Source organism: Emydura macquarii, unplaced genomic scaffold (genome assembly GCF_026122565.2).
Source record: "Emydura macquarii macquarii isolate MOO-44397 ecotype Brisbane River unplaced genomic scaffold, CSIRO-AGI_Emac_v2 contig_554, whole genome shotgun sequence".
Classification (NCBI taxonomy): domain Eukaryota; kingdom Metazoa; phylum Chordata; order Testudines; family Chelidae; genus Emydura; species Emydura macquarii.
Window position 1 is genome coordinate 8,351,430 of NW_027130691.1, and position 15,914 is coordinate 8,367,343.

Here is a 15,914-nt window from a genome sequence, read left to right on the forward strand (position 1 = left end):
ACAGGGGGGGAATGGAACACAGGACGTTTCTGAAGCAATGTTGATGCTTAACCCACTGCAGCTGTGCAAACGTGGCGCTTCAGTGTAGAAACGACCTATTCCAGCAGGAGCAGTCTCCCATCAGTATAAGTAATCCACCTCCTTGAGATAGCTAGGACAACGGAAGAATTCTTCTGTCAACCTAGCACAGGCTACGCCCTTGAGAGACATAGCTATGCCGAGGTTAGTTCCCAGTGTAGATCAGCCCTAAATGTCACAGCTCCAGTGATTTACTCCTTCCTGTTAAATAACCCGCGATGACATAAATACAGACCTTGCTTTATTAAACGAATGCCTTTCACATGTCCCAGTCAAACAAACCAACAAACACTCAGCCCTGCCAACCCCCTGAATTATCATACCCCGTACACTATGATTTTGCATGAAAGTTAGGGCCAAGCCATAGGAAGATATATCCTTGATTCATATGGATAGAAAGATGGCATTTTCTGTATATATTATTCTCTTAGAGCCTCTTAAATACATTTATTCTGGAGGGAAAAGAAATCTGGGGAAAATCCACTTTATGGAAGTTTGGCTATCGCGTGGCAGAAAGGAACACTAGAGTAGTGGCTGGGCTAATAGCCCAGGAGTTAGGAGACCTGCTCCCAAAGACATTCCCATGAGAGCTTGGCCAAGTCACTTAACCTCCCTGTGCCTCAGTTCTGCATCTGTAAAATGGGGATAATAGCACTACCCTACTGCAGAAGGTTGTTGTGAGGATATACGCACACATTAAAGCAGTGGTTCTCAACCTATTTACCATTGTGGGACACATATGCAGCTCTGTGTGTTATGTGGGCTGCATCCACACAATACACACACATTTGTATGGCCCTGAGGTGGTCACATGAGCTGCAGCTGTGTACTGATTGGGCCACATGTTGAGAACCACTGCACTAAAGATACTGGAATAATGAGGACCATATCAGCACCTGAGATACCACTAGCCTAGCAGTATTTGACCAGTGTAAGGTTGGCCCTGCTCAGGTCCCCCTAGTTGCAAACCATTTATGACCTACGTTTTGTCATTTATTTGGATCTTAGAGCACCTCCTCGTCCCTACGCTCCTCCCAAAGTTAGAGAGACAAGAATATTTCCATGCTACGTTTAAACTCATTCACAGAATGGCCTTAATGGCAGATCCCACCTCTAATGAAAGCAGCACATTGGCTATTCAACTCCCACCACTGGCTAATTTTGGCACCTTTAGGAAGCAGATAGCATAAGACAAGGAGATGCAAGGAGAAGTCGTCCACACCCGATTGTTCAGATGCGCTGAAACTAAAGACGGACTGTCCCCTATGGGGATGAATTTAAGAGTTTTCAAATTAAAGAGTAATGTTCTTTGGGTGCTTTAATTACAAGGCAGTGGCTAAGAACTTCTCTAATGTTCAGCAAGAAATTTAACTACATAAGCAAATCAGCCATATTCTCACAAGGCTTCCTGAGCAACTCTGGGACAGTTTCCAAATTGCTGCACCATTAACATTTAAGGAATCGTCTGTAAACTCTAGTCCTTAAACAGTAAGAAGAAACAAGATACTGTAAATGGATGTGTTCCAGGTAGATCAATTACCAAAGGGCAATTTAAAACAAGGCTTGCTGCTTCACAACTTACACGAGTGTCCTGGCTTAAAAGTCTATCGCCTTCAATTTTCCTCCTATTTTGACCATTGGCAGACTACAGCAACATCTTAACATCTGAAATTCCAGAGTCACGTAGCACAGGGTATAGAGAATAGGATACCTTGGAATGAAAGGCTCTGTATTTGTTCAAATCCAGATCAGACTGATGAGTCACGACAGGCAACTCATCAGGATTTAGTGGCTTTTGTCAAATGAATTAGTGGCCTTTTCCCCAATCTTTCATCACCAGTGACCACCAACAAAACAAGATGTCTCAGCAGACAGGTCACGAGAAGCAGAAGCCACATAAAACGATGATCAAGGGTAGTTCAGAGGTGATTTCCTGACCAAGGATGGTCTCTATTGACAGGGAGCATGGTAGTTAATCAGGCACCACTCCTGAGCACTGACTTCACATCAGAGGATTGTATTTGTGAGCGATGCAATGATTCTACTGAAGTTCCCTTTAAGAGTGCTAGAAAACCACACATATAGCCTAAATGAAAATAAAATGTGGGTTGTTGGTTTGTTTTTTTTGCAGCTCCAGTATTTGCTCATTGTCTTTTTCAGGCTGTTTCAAGTAAAGACAAAAGCCGACTGTCTCCAAAAGGGACTGACATTCAACAAATGCGAACCCTGCCAGGGAAAACCTGACTTATTTCGATACCAGTAGGTGGTAGGCTGTGCGATCAGAAATGCAGCAGATTCACACTCAGTTGTGTTTGAATAATTTAGTGCAGTATTTCCTGGCCAAATTCCTACGTATATACACTGGGCTGAGAGAGGACACTGCGTGACACTCATTGAGTGGGCAGCTCATTATATCTAAAACAATGGATGCAATAGTTACATGCCATTATCGTTTGGATAAGACCTGAAAAACAGATCCTCTGTTTTGTGGAGATATTAAGATCTCACAGCCATTGCAAAATAGCTGGGACTAGCATGACTACAGGCAGGGTGCCATTTGGACAAGCACGCCGCCCTGCCCCTGCTGGCATCATCTTGCATGCACCAGGCACGCAAGGTCGCACCAGTGGGTGCGAGGTACGGCATTCTTCAGAATGGCATCCCGGCAAATACCGGACACAACCACGCCCAGTTATGTCTGAATACCAGATGGAGACAGCCTTTAGGAAAGCAGGACTGTCCAGCTTAACCCCGGACGCTGGCCTGCCTGTGCTGCATGGATATATTAAAATTGTGTTTGTGTAAACGTAACCCACACAAACTGTGGGATTCTGTCTCCCTCTAGTGGCTGGACCACATACTAGTTGAGATCCAGAGGTCCCCAAGTTTGATCTCCACTACTAATAACCCATCTGGGTTGTTGCATTATAACTAACAGTCCGTGTATTTTGGATGAATGGCTGTGCATGTCTACGTTTACAGTACTAGAAATATGCACAGTGCTTTAGAGCTATTTCAAATGTAAGCAGGCAATTGCATGCTGGACCAAAGCCTAGCACAAGGGGCCTTGACCTCATTTTGGGCTTCAAGGTCCTACAATAATACAAACTATTTAATTAAATAAAATCCTACGTAACAAAGTCATAAAACCAATTCCCTACATTATGCTACATTACAAGGCGCACACTGCAGTGCAAGAAACTCCTCCTTAAACACCCAGAACGTTTGTAGGCACCGAAACATACCCCCACTACCAACACTTGTGCACAAGATCCCAGAGGCGGCCTAAGAAAATCAGATTGGCTGTCTGGAAGAGATACAAAGCACTCGCATCTCTGCTCATCCCAGAGGTTTGCTAAAATGTTGCTTTTCTCGTGTTTGCTGGTGAAGCAGGTGGTTTCTCAAAGGGTTCTGAGGACCCCACTGGGGATCCTGTTTCAATAATTACTGCTTATATCTCATTCCTCCCCCCCCCTTATGCATTGAGCGTGTAACTTTCTCTAAACGCAAACGGAAGATGAAAGCCCCAAGCCGCTCCCTCTCACTGCCCTCAGGATAAGTGGTAATTGCACCCCCACGTCAGAGCACCGGGTTTCTGTCTCCAGCTGCCTGCAGGACGTAGGGTGGAGTGTAGACACCACATCAGCTTCCACAGCTTTTGTGGATTTAAAACAAACACCCACCGCTTATAACGTTCGAGCCTTTCATCCCAAAGGGCTTTACAAGCAATGCCCAGACTGAAATGCAACCTCTCACCGAGGAGGGAATTCATTGTATTGCAGTAGCATCTAGGAACCCCAGTCATGGACCAGCACTTCATTGTGTTAAGCACTGTACAAACACGGACCAGAAGAATACAGCCAGATTCACCATGTGCAATCACATTGTGCACCAGTACAAAATGATTGCAGAGCAGGTGTGAAATGGGGCTAAATCAAAAGGGTGACCATTCACATCCACTTCGAACTCACATCAGTGACCGGCGAGGTGCCAAGCAATGGAGAACCGGGCTCCGATTCAGCAGGAGCTGAACCAAACCCAAACTGAACCATGGGGTGAAGCTAATGCTGGTGTTGAGTAGCAGCCATGGTGCAGCACTGTGCACACCTGTGCTCCCAGAGCTTGCAAATCGAAAAGGCTGATGAAACGGAAAAGACACACCACGCTGGGAAATCCAGGGATGAGAGCGGGGAGCATTGTTTTGGTGCACAGCACCCTGGACTATACCTGGCCTCCCCTATCCAAGTAACATACTGACCTGCAGCTGCACAGCGCGAGACCAGACAAGGACGTAGACTAGTGCAGCAGTCAGTGTGTGTGTAGGGTTCTGGAGTAATGCCCTTTCCTCATTATCCATGTGGTGGGTCAGGCCTCGTGGGTTGCTTCTCTTCTCTTCCTGCTTGGGGCATGTCTTTGAGCCCCCTGCTTTTGGGAGCCCTCACTCTGTACCTGGCCCATACAGCCTCAGGGGTGGCAGAGTCTGCGACTGTCTTCCTCTTGCTGACCTCTCCCTGTAGCCTGCTGTCTCCCAGGCACAGCCGTTTCCCCCTGATTATTTACCACCCCTTCCCCTTTCCTCTCTCCAGGCAGAGCCAGTCGGCAGGTGCGGCTGGTTAGTGCTGGTTGAGCCCAGCACAGCTCGTTAGCCTCCTCACTACCAGGGTGGGGCTGCTCCCCTTCACATTCCATAGTAGGACTTGCCTCTTGTAGGAGGATTTGACTTACTCAGATGACAGTGGCACCGAGAAGCCTCCAGGGCCTGGAGCCCCATTGGGTGAGGCATTGTACAAATTCATAGCAAGGGACAGTCTTAGCCCTGAAGAGCATGCACGCTAAATAGACAAGACAGAGAGAGTGGGAGGGGAAATGGAGGCACAAAGAGATGAAGTGACCTGTTTGTGCTCAGACAGCGGGGGAATGGCAGAGTGCAGGAAAGATCCCAGGCCTCCCGCATCCCGGGCCAGTGCTCCGTCAAAAAGGGAAAAAATAAGCCCGCTAAGTTGTCTCCCCTGCCTTGTCTTGTCTGTGATTTTAAGGAGTAATTTTACTTTTCATTAAGTATCAGCTGCTAGGGGGAGGAGATGACAGCACCTGAGAGAAAGGCCACAAGTGCCCCCTATTCCTTCCCCTAATAAAGATCTTTTTATTTAGACAGGAGGCCAACTAAAACTCAGAGCTGAACTTTCCCCAACTTTGGTGAAGTTGGGATCCAGATGTGAACTTTGGAGTTTGAGCAGGCTCTGACATGTAACGCAATGCCTCCAGAGCAGATTGCTGGAGAGATGCCCATTCACAAAAAAAACCAAAACAAAAACACACACACAAACATTTCAGCCAGCCAGAAACCAACACACTCAAAGCACTAGATAGCTTTAAAAGAAAAAGTTATACACACAGAAGCACACCCCATTTATGATCCACTGCTCCTTGATTTATTATGTTTCAGCCAGTCAAAATACAGCTGGTCAATAACGTTACAGTAATAAACCATCACTCAGCTATACCAACAGCCCTCAGATAAAATGATCCATCGGCATCAATCAGTTGATAAAGGTATTGGAATATTGTTGTCCCAGGATTTATGCCTCCTGCTGCGACAACAAATGGCCCAGCGTTGCCTCAACATTTGTTTTTGATAAATGATTTGACTTTGCCGTGACATTTCTGTATCAGCAGGAGACCATTATCCTGTGACAATGTTTTATTCTATTGACATTATCTCTTAATTATAATGTGAGTAATGTAGAAAAGAGAGAGAGAGAGAGACCACCAATGGCTCAGATGGAAGTCGCCCTGGTTTATCCTGTCAGGGTGTCTTGGAAAGATTATGCTGTGCTGTTTTATGACCTGGTAGCTCTGACACGTGAAGGGCCCATTAACAAAGGTACCCTGAGCTGGCGTAAACCAGCATGGCTTCAGGGTTGTCAATGGAGCAATGCCAGTGTATGCCGGTTGAAGACCTGAATGTTGAACGACATCTACTTGCATGGAATAAAATCAAAACAAAAAAACCTGAACTAAACACAAAACAGGGAAGTGGGATTTAAAAAAAAAATAAAAATAAAGATCATTTGCATTTTTATTACATGAGAACTTAACAAGACTCAGAAAGGGACTGGACATTTAGAACACTGGATATTCTTGATAGCCAAATAATTAATTAGAAAGTGTTTGGATGGGATATTAAACTTCATGCCTGAGGGCTTGAGCCAGCTGGTAACTATTAGAGATCAGGATGAGACCTAGTGTGGGAGCAGATTATCCCACAACTGCCTACTGCACGGTTCTGACACCTTCCTCCGAAGCACTGGGTTCTAGAGAGACAGCCTACTGGACTAGATGCACGCTGCATCAGACCCGAGGTCTGTGTTCCTAGAAGATGCTGCTGCATTGTAGGCAAGTTTATGCTCTGCACTGATTGTTTGCTAGATTTTACAAACCTGTTTTGCGCATGTTGAATGATGGCTGGCATTAATTCCATAAGGAAGGTCATTCCTCTAAGGAAATTCCAAAATCTTGTCTGTGAAGACAGAGGCATGTTGCGCATGTTGAGTGATGGCTGGCATTAATTCCATAAGGAAGGTCATTCCTCTAAGGAAATTCCAAAAGAATCTAGGCAGCCCCATTTACCGTCTCCTTTTTACAAGATCTGATCCAATTTGGTTTTAGAACATTTAGACTGGGAATGCTAAAGGAAGTTCAGCATGGGACTCGGGTACTGAACTCCCTTAAAATAATTAACTAATACAGAAGCCCTGGTCCTGTCACGAATCTGCCTTGCTGGATCTCTGAACCCACCCAGGGCAGGTTGCAGGATTGGAGCCCATGATAACAACCATAACATAAAGGCACGAGTCTTCAACACCGGTGACACTATAATTATTCTAGAAAACGGTCCATACAAAGAATACCTATCCAGCAGCGTGACAAAGCCCACACGTACAATGAACTTAAATGAATAGTACATTTAAAACAGCAAAAGAATACGCCACTCCATCCACTCCAGCTAAGCCCTCAGGCCTACCCAAAAGCCCTAGCGTGCAGATGACCTTTGCAGTATGTCCTGAAAGTCAGATTTGAGCTATTTTACACCAACCGTGGGGGGAGTGAGCAAGATCTAGAACCCAGGGGTCCTCATGGATAATGCCATGCCAACAGCCACCTCTCTTGTATACTGAGGGAGATCCACTTCAAGTGCTTCTCCTGACCACACCGCTGGGAGAGCAGTGCAATGATTCCGCTAGATGGAAGCCTGATAACAGTGATTGGAGCATCAAAGTGGACAGGATCTAGTCCATTTTGGAGCCTGTAGGTATGCAGCCACGTTTAGTTGTTATAGTCAAATATTTCCCCTTTACGGTTCTAAGGAAGCAGCTTGTCTAGGGGAATAGCTGCCACTTTAGAAGGCAGAGTGATGCAGTATGGTACAAAGGGGACACACACACCATGCTCTCTCATAGAGACCTGATTGATTCTTCCTTGTTTCCCTTAGTCTTAAGGGAAGTCATTCAGGCTGAGAGGTCATGGTTCCTAACCCAATGACTTTTTCTTTTATTGAACACTCGAATTTCCAGAACATATTGATTTCTTACTCTAAATCTTCCCAGGCTGCCTTGATTCTGCCCTGCTTCTTGTTTACAACTATAATATTTATAAGAGTCCCCACTGAAGTAGTTGCCTTACTAATAGTTTATTCCATATCAAGGGTATGTCCTGCTAAGAAAAGTAACTCACATTTAGTATCCTTTACAAATCCCAGTCAGAAAAATCCTGTCGGCTCCTTTTAGCAAGAACACTGCGGAACAGCATGTTGGCGTTCTTGAGCTGCCTTTGTAGAAAAACAAGATATTCAGAGAATGGTGTTTTAATATTTAAACAGAGCCAATTTAAATCAACTTCCAAGAGGATGTGGCTTAGTACTTAGCTACCAAGATGCACATATTTAAGACACGCAGAGAGCTCTAGTTTTCACCTATGACTTATGTTGATGCATATTATCAGAGGTGTTTTAATGCAGAACATCTAGATGCCAAAGCATTGTGGCAGAGACTCAGGACTAGAAGCATCAGCTGCTAAAGCATTTAACAAAACAGGATGAGAAGGACTACATGGACTATCATGACATCTTCATTCTTTTTCTGCATCCTCTAGATTTTGGTTTCCTCAAATATCATCCCGGTAGCACCCACAGCAACTGCTTTCCTGGAAAAGTAACATTGGTAGCATACTTAAAGTGCATTAAAAGAAGCTGAAACTGCATTAACAGGCATAAACAGGGAGAAGTCACCACTCTCTGCAGCCTAAAAGTCTACCCAGTGATGTGGGATGAAACACAATTACAGCATCCTGGCCTGGGGAAGCTGTGTGAGGGAGATCCCTAAAGTAACACAGAGGGGAGTCCTTATTCCTAAGAAGCAGATGGTTTAGAAAAGGGCCTCACACAATCAGTGCAAAAATCAGAGCGACTCCCTCTAGAAAAATCAAGGTTCGGGATGTCCCTGGTTTTGAGGGCAAAGGAGAAAGACAAGGGTTGGCTCATCAACTACTATTCCCCAGTACAGAGTGGAAAGCTTTAACCATTTGTCTTTTCTTGGCATCGGAGATTGTCGCTGTGCAACACTAGGCACATCAGCACAGAATAAATATAACTATGCCCACAAGAAGGGTACTTAGGACCCGAGAGCTATTCCCCCCCACCAACATTGGGAGTACATAGCGCTCCCAAAACAAGTGTGCACGCGCATGTGTGTTATAAAGAGGGCCAACCTGAGTCTGCAGCTCAAACACTGTTCCAGTGGATTATCCAGCTTGTGACTCATTTGATTTTCTAGAAACATGGACCCAAACCAAGGATTGACTTGGAAAACCAGAGAACATCTCGGTGGAGAGGGAGGGGGAAGAAATGAAGCTGAGTTTTCTTTAAACATTCTTAGCTTTGGGAAAAGAGATTTGTAATCACTGGAAATTCCTTCACCAATAAAAGAAATTGAGAAAAAGCATGGCAAATAAAGGGGTTTTATAAGGGCAACAAAAGGAACACTTGAAGAGGGAGGCGGGAATGTAGCCTGCTGGTAAGAGCTTGGGACAGTGGAGAGTCAGGCACAACCTTGAGCAAGACAGACGGAGGCAGAAGAAGATCCGCTGAAAGCACAGGTATAGCATTAGTCACAGCAAGATGGTTATATTTGCCAGGCACTGCCAGTGTGCTTAGAGCTGCCAGACAAGACTCTTGCTCCAAGGAATTTACCAACCAAGATCCTAAAAGCAGTGAGTTCAGGCCATGCCAGAGCCTGTAAGGGTGCGGGGCTCTACCGGCCTGCCTCACACTGCAGGATTGGAGCCCAAGACGACCAACCGAAGGATACATTTAGAGTAGTTTGCACTCCCCACATGAAAGTTGTTACGAAAGTGCAAAGGATAAAACTGAGAGTCACACTGTTTCCACTGACTATGGATTGAAGACACACAGCCCAAGGTTCTCAAAGGAAAAGGACAACACCATGCCGTCAGTCCGTTTCAGAGGCTGCCCCACGGGGAGAAAACCTCAAGCCTACTGTGTGAAGGGTAAAGCCGGATTCTCTTTCCAAGAAATGCACGCACACCTCGAAGCCACACACACAGCACAATGGAGAGAAGGGCCATAAGGAAACAATTCATCTCTATTCCTTGGATGTTACGCCTCACCAGCCGGAGAGCAATGAAAACCTTCCCTCCTCAAATCCAAGACGGAGCACGTAAACCTGGATTTCCGGCCCCGTGGTGGCAGCCTTTCAGCCGTCGTTTGGAGCACACTTTGGGGTCACTGTACAGAAAGTAAAAGGTTATGAATTTTGACCTACAACCTTTGGTTCTGAGGAGAGTTGTCTCTGGGTGTGGCAGAGGCTACTAGATATCACCACGCTTCTCTCGGAGGTATTGACCTGTGCCCTATCGCCACAGTGTCTGAGCACCTCACAACCTTCGATATATTTATCCTCACAGCACCCCTGTGAGAGAGAGCAGTGCAAGCATCCCCAGTCCACGGAGTGGAACGAAGGCCCAGGAAGGCTAAATGACTTGCCTAATGCCACACAAGGAGTCTATGGTGCAACTGGGAATTGAACCTGGGTCTCCTAACCTACAGCTTAGGGCACTGCACCATCATTGGCCTTTCAATGATTGAGATAAAATGCTTAACACTGGCCCCCGTTTACAAAGCACCAAAGCCGTTGGGATTTGCCCGGCGCTGGTTTTCCGGCTGAGCCCATTTCCTTGCCTGCTTTTAAATAAATAAATATGCCATAGGGTTTGCTCATCACAAGACAGAAAGCCTGAGTGGAAGCAAGTTTTCGAGCATGCTTTGTACAATCTGTATGCCAGCGGGTCCAATACAGTACCTCTTTGCAGGATCGGGGCCTTCAATACTATATCCTGATGAGTGGGACAGACAGACGAGGTGCAACAAGGCTGAAGCTGCGGAGGGAACTTCATAGCAGAATGTAATTACCCAGGCTGAGTGGGGTGGGGGGTAACCTTTCCTCTTACAGACAGGCCACAACTCATCAGGAGGGCAGCTTTCAAAAGGGTACAGAGAGGAAGAGGAGGATAAAGTGAAGGGTCAACAGAGAATTTGCAGCTGGATTGGAGAAGTTTTGGCTGGCTCTGTGTAGAAAACAAACAGAAGGTGCCATTTCTGTCCCCGCCCCAGCCTGCCTCCCCTGCGCTACTCGCTGCTGACAACCTCATCTTTGAAGTGGAGCCTGGAGCCCCCAAGTGAGTGTGTTAGACGTGCTAAGTATCGAGCATACCCTGAGAGCAGTCTCAGCTGAGCAGCCCGTTGTCACAGAAGCATAGCATCTCGCGGGTTTTCAGGCCCTGGAGTCCCTCCCTACCCAAGCCATGCATAGCACAGAGGATGCTTGTCTGCAGAGTCCACTGTGTTTATGGCAAAATACAGGGGGGGCCAAATCAGCTGGTGGCATCAGAACTCCAGGAACGAACTGGGCTAGAACAAGTGTGAATGTTCCCTCAGCCCCATAGCTGGGCTATGGCAGGCATAGACTAGAAACAATCTTACTACTGAGTCTAGATACCGTTTGCACAGACACAGAGCTTGCCGTCCACTGGCTCTTTTCCCAGCACCCGTCACTTTCCACAATACCTCGGTGATATGTGTATATTATTGTTGATCCATTTTGCAGATGAGTAAACTGAGGCACTGTAACACCAGCCTCAAACAAAAGGAAAAGAACCCAGAAGCCCAGTCTGACACCCAGTCCTCTGCACTAACCATTGGACAACACTGTGACGCTCTCCCTCAGCATTCCCGGTCAAAATAATTCTGAGTCAGCTGGGCGATCTGAGCTTTTCAACGTGAATTTGCGCCACTTCGGTTCATCAAGAGACAAGCCACAGAGATTTTCTATTGGTTAAATGCATTTTGGTTAGCAATAATTCATTTATTTATGGGCGTTTCTATGGCACTCATCATGGTGGAATATTAATGAATTGTGTCTCTCGTCCTTCGCATAATTTTTCAGGGGCGATAGCCCAGTTTTCCAATGGGCTTCAGGTGCCCTAAATACCTTTCTGGATCTGGGCCTAAGTGACTTGCCCAACGTGACATGAAGTTCGTAGCAGCCCTGGGACTAAGGTCCATATAATGCACGTTCCAGACTCAGCCCCAAACCACGTCTCTCTGTTGCATGTGAAGCCTGAATGGCCCAGAGGATTGTTGCTGGGAGGAAAGACTCTTTCTTCGCTAGGTCGCTCCTTGAAGTGGGTCTGAAGCAAAACCCAAGCCTGCACCCCCACTGAACTTTGGGGACATATGGATCTGTTTTGTCCTATTTCTAGATGTCTCTGGGTTTGACTAAGGCAGGACAGATGATCCTTTTCAAAAGGAGCCTCCCAAGTCTCTGTAAGCTAAATGAAGACCATTATAATAATTACCAAGCTGGTTTCAGCCAGTTAAAATCCTCAGGAGAACATATATGTCTTTAACTTAGCTTGGAACAGAGAAAGAGTGAGGATGCTGACCTGACATCAGACGGCAGAGGGGGCACATTAACCAAGGCAGGGGTACCTGCTGTACTTCATCGGTATTTGCGGCCATAACTGTCCTGTGGCCAAGGAACATAATGTGCGCAGCAGAGTATAAAGGAAAAGGAAATTGGCACAGGAGAGCAAGTCGGGGCTCTGGAAAGACTTGGAGGTTGCTTGAAGCATTTTTAAATGAATTGGAAACTTCACAGGGAGCCAACAAGGTGACTGAAGCACGAGGGAAATATAATCAGAGTGCTCTGAGCCGGTGAATAACCATATTGCAGAGCTGCCGACCAGCTGTGGCTTCCGGACTTGGGTGCGCTGAGAGTCGGAGCAATGCTGATCAATCCACAAAGGCATAAACTAGCAGGATGGAGGCAGCCAAGGAGAGAAAGTGGCTTTAATAGCCTGGTGAGCTTTGTTCATTGATCAAATATCTCATTAGTGGGCTTAAAGCAGAAAAAAGGGATCCTGGACTCTGAGCCTCTATTCCCAGCTCTGCCATTCACCTCAGGCAAGTCACAGCAATGCTCTGTGCCTCAGTTCCCCCATCTGTAAAACAGAAATCATAAGGATGCTCCCTTTCTTCTCAAGGCTGTTGTGAGGTGCTTTGAGGCTGCTGACCGAATATCTATGCAACTTATATGCATATGTGCAAATTATTATACAATTATCTGAACCGGGCTGTGATTCCCATTTTTACTGGGTGGCTGGGAGTGCACAAAGGGAGCCTCGATTTCAGGTGGGGGCAGCTCCCACTTTCATTAGAAATGAGCATTCATCATTTCCGAGGTGCCCTGCTGCGTCTATCATGTTGTCACTTGGATCTGCAGAGGAAGCCAAATGAATCCAGGTGGTGTTAGCCCCAGAAGTAAGCAGACAGGTGACACAGGGCAGAACCCAGTGGGAGCACGTAAACACTGTGCTGAGAGGCGCAGACCCAGCTCAAGCCTGAGATAACGCCATCTCGTAGCTCCACTGAGTCAGTGCTCGTAAATATTCTGATTTTGCAGGTGAGCCTCAATGAGGCAAAGAACAATAAAATCATTATGGACAACATCATGGCTGCATTCCTCTGCTTTCTCTTCCCTTTTGTCTGCAGGTGTTACCAGCGCAAGAAGTGCTTCCTAGTGGTTAGAACAGGGGATTGGGAACCTGGGTCTGTTAACTGATATGTCCCGACTCACCATGTCGCCTTAAGCAAGTCATTTAACCTCTCTGTGCCTAGCGTTATACTTGGTGATAAGATGACTATGGGATGGAAGAGGCTGGGCAGCATGGGCACCACCGCCCCCTACTGTACAGAATCAGAACTGCTCAACTGCGTGTCATCTGCCCTGCACTGCTGACAGCTAATGACGGTTCTCCAGCTGGAAACTGTGTTTATCCCAGTGGTTGCCGTGGTGTTCTGAGTGGCTGTGGTGAATGCAGCAAAGCAACCACCAGGAATTCCATAGATCTGTTTCAATAATAATAGCACCTGCCCCACCAGGGTGTTTGGGAGACTTGTCTGTTAAAAAAAAAAAAAAAAAAGTTAAAAAATCAATGTCTGTTAAAAAAAAAAAAAGCTTGGAAATTTTCAGCCCCTTTAAAAAAGTGCAAGGTGTTACTGCCTGGAAAGACACAGAGGTTAGAAATGCATAGCCAGGCTATTAAAATTATCCTGTGAGCAGCTGCAAAAGGGCTCAGCTGGGTCATAGACCGAATTAAAAAGACCGCAATGAAAAGCGTGCACGTTCTATCCTTTCCCTGCATGTGGAGATTAAATGAAAACTGTGTAAAGAGTTCAGTTGGCTCCGTTAGCTTTATTTGCCTACAACAGCCACTCAGACACCCTCCTTCTGTTACTGGGCTGGGAGTGGGGGTTTGCTGCCATAAACTCTCGTTCTACCTTCCATGTACCAACAGTGCCCCCCAGTGACCACCCAGCTGTACTTCTAGCAGGAGTTCCTGACACTTTGTTTTTACAAGCCTGTTTCAAGGCCCATGAAACTTAAGTCCTCAGGCTTTGATCAGTGATTAATTAGGGGGTAGACGTCTAACTCCTTGTTTTCTGACTGTAGATGTGGCTTTACACAGAACTGCAAACAAATCCACGCTTTACAGCATACTACTTTCCATGTTATATAACATAGGTTCTCAACCTGTGGTACGCGTAGCCCTGGGGGTGCACGAGACACAGGCAGGGGGTACTTGGGGGAAAAAAAGAGAGCAGGGGAGGTGGGCAGCAGCTACCAACTTCCACCTGGTCCTAGCTCCTAGCTGGGAGATGTGCAGCAGCCTCTAGCTTCTGGGGAAGGCGGGCGGCAGCCCCCTGCTTCCAGCCCAATCACAGCTCCCAAATGGGAGGCAAGCGGCAACCCCCAACTTCTGGGGGAGGTGGGCCTAGGGTAGCCACCTGAAAATGCCAAGGTCAGGGCAGGCTGCAAAAGGAGAGCAGATTCTCCCAGCCCTGGTGGGTGACACTGAAGTCAGACTTCCCAACCAGCTGCAAACTACTTCTGATTCCCCACACTGGTTATCAAGAAGCCAAAATAAAAATACACACAGCCCCCTTTACTGCATTTCAGTCTCTGGCTCCCAATCAGCCACTAGGTCCAGTAAAGATCAGTTATTTAAACTCTATGCTTTTTACCAAAAAGGTTTCTCCTGACCCCAAAGGCTCAGCCACAGTACCAATGCTCCCAGCCATAGGCTATTTTTGCCAAAAAAAAAAACCCCAAAAACATCTCAGCATAAGAAAGCCTATTGCCTGGTTTGTCAGTCACCCACCACCCATGGGGGGTCATGGTATTTCCCAGAACTTATGAACAATAAAGATGCTAACAGTCCCTGTGGCTGTTGCTAAGCAGTTCTGGTTTGTTTTTTAAGTGCTCGTGGTGCCTTTATACATCCCAGCATAACGGCCACAAAACAAGCAGAGGAAATGCAGCCAGACAGGAAGAAGGATGCTTTGGGGAGGGAGGGGAATGAAAATCACAGCAACTTTTGCAAGTAACATTTATGATGGGGGCAAAAGAACGTCAGTAAAGGAAGGACTGCACAGCCTCCTCACTGCATCAGCATAGGAGAGTTAATATTTCCCCACCTCCTAGACCAAACTCACGTGACACAGGAACTATACCAAGCTGGGCACACGGGACAAGCTGCTGGGGCCTTGTAAGCAGATGATCTTGGCAGCTATTATTTCTACAACCATAGCACCTATGAAACCACGTGTGTAAAGAGAATCAGGCTTAATCTGTGCTTAAAATGTTCTACTGCCATCACTAAGGGTGTGTGATTTATAGATATATATTTGCACCAAAATAGCTCTGCTGGAAGAAGCCTTCATGCAGACAGTTATAGCAGTAATAAGGGATTTTATAACAGTAGATCTTCATTTTGCTTCAGGAAGTGTTACATTAGCATAAGAATTTTTGTATATGGTGGTGTCTGCACTAGGGGGCGTTTGCCAATTTTTATGTACACGGGTATCACTGTGTCTGCACTAGGGGGCGTTTGCCAATTTTTATGTACACGGGTATCACTGTGTCTGCACTAGGGGGTGTTTGCCAATTTTTATGTACACGGGTATCACTGTGTCTGCACTAGGAGGCGTTTGCCAATTTTTATGTACACGGGTATCACTGTGTGTGCACCAGGGGGCGTTTGCCAATTTTACAATGCTGCCACAGTAAAAAAGAACAATTTTTAAGTGCAAAGCCAAGGAGCAGAAAGGGGCCATTAAGTGCAGAAGGGACAGAGTTATTTTAAACGATCAGGTTGCTTCTGGGTAGCCAAGAAATGACAGTGAAATAGTTACGCACTGG

General features: G+C 46.3%; 1 long non-coding RNA gene across 2 annotated transcripts in view; it reads right to left on the reverse strand.

Annotated features, from left to right (window-relative positions):
• The window catches only part of LOC137147362 (uncharacterized), an 87,689-nt gene extending 83,126 nt beyond the window's left edge, over window positions 1-4,563 (reverse strand). For both annotated transcript variants that reach the window (XR_010918190.1, XR_010918189.1), the window contains exon 1: window positions 4,337-4,563. This is a non-coding gene — a long non-coding RNA (uncharacterized lncRNA). The remainder of the gene's footprint in view (window positions 1-4,336) is intronic.
• Window positions 4,564-15,914: the final 11,351 nt, after the last annotated feature.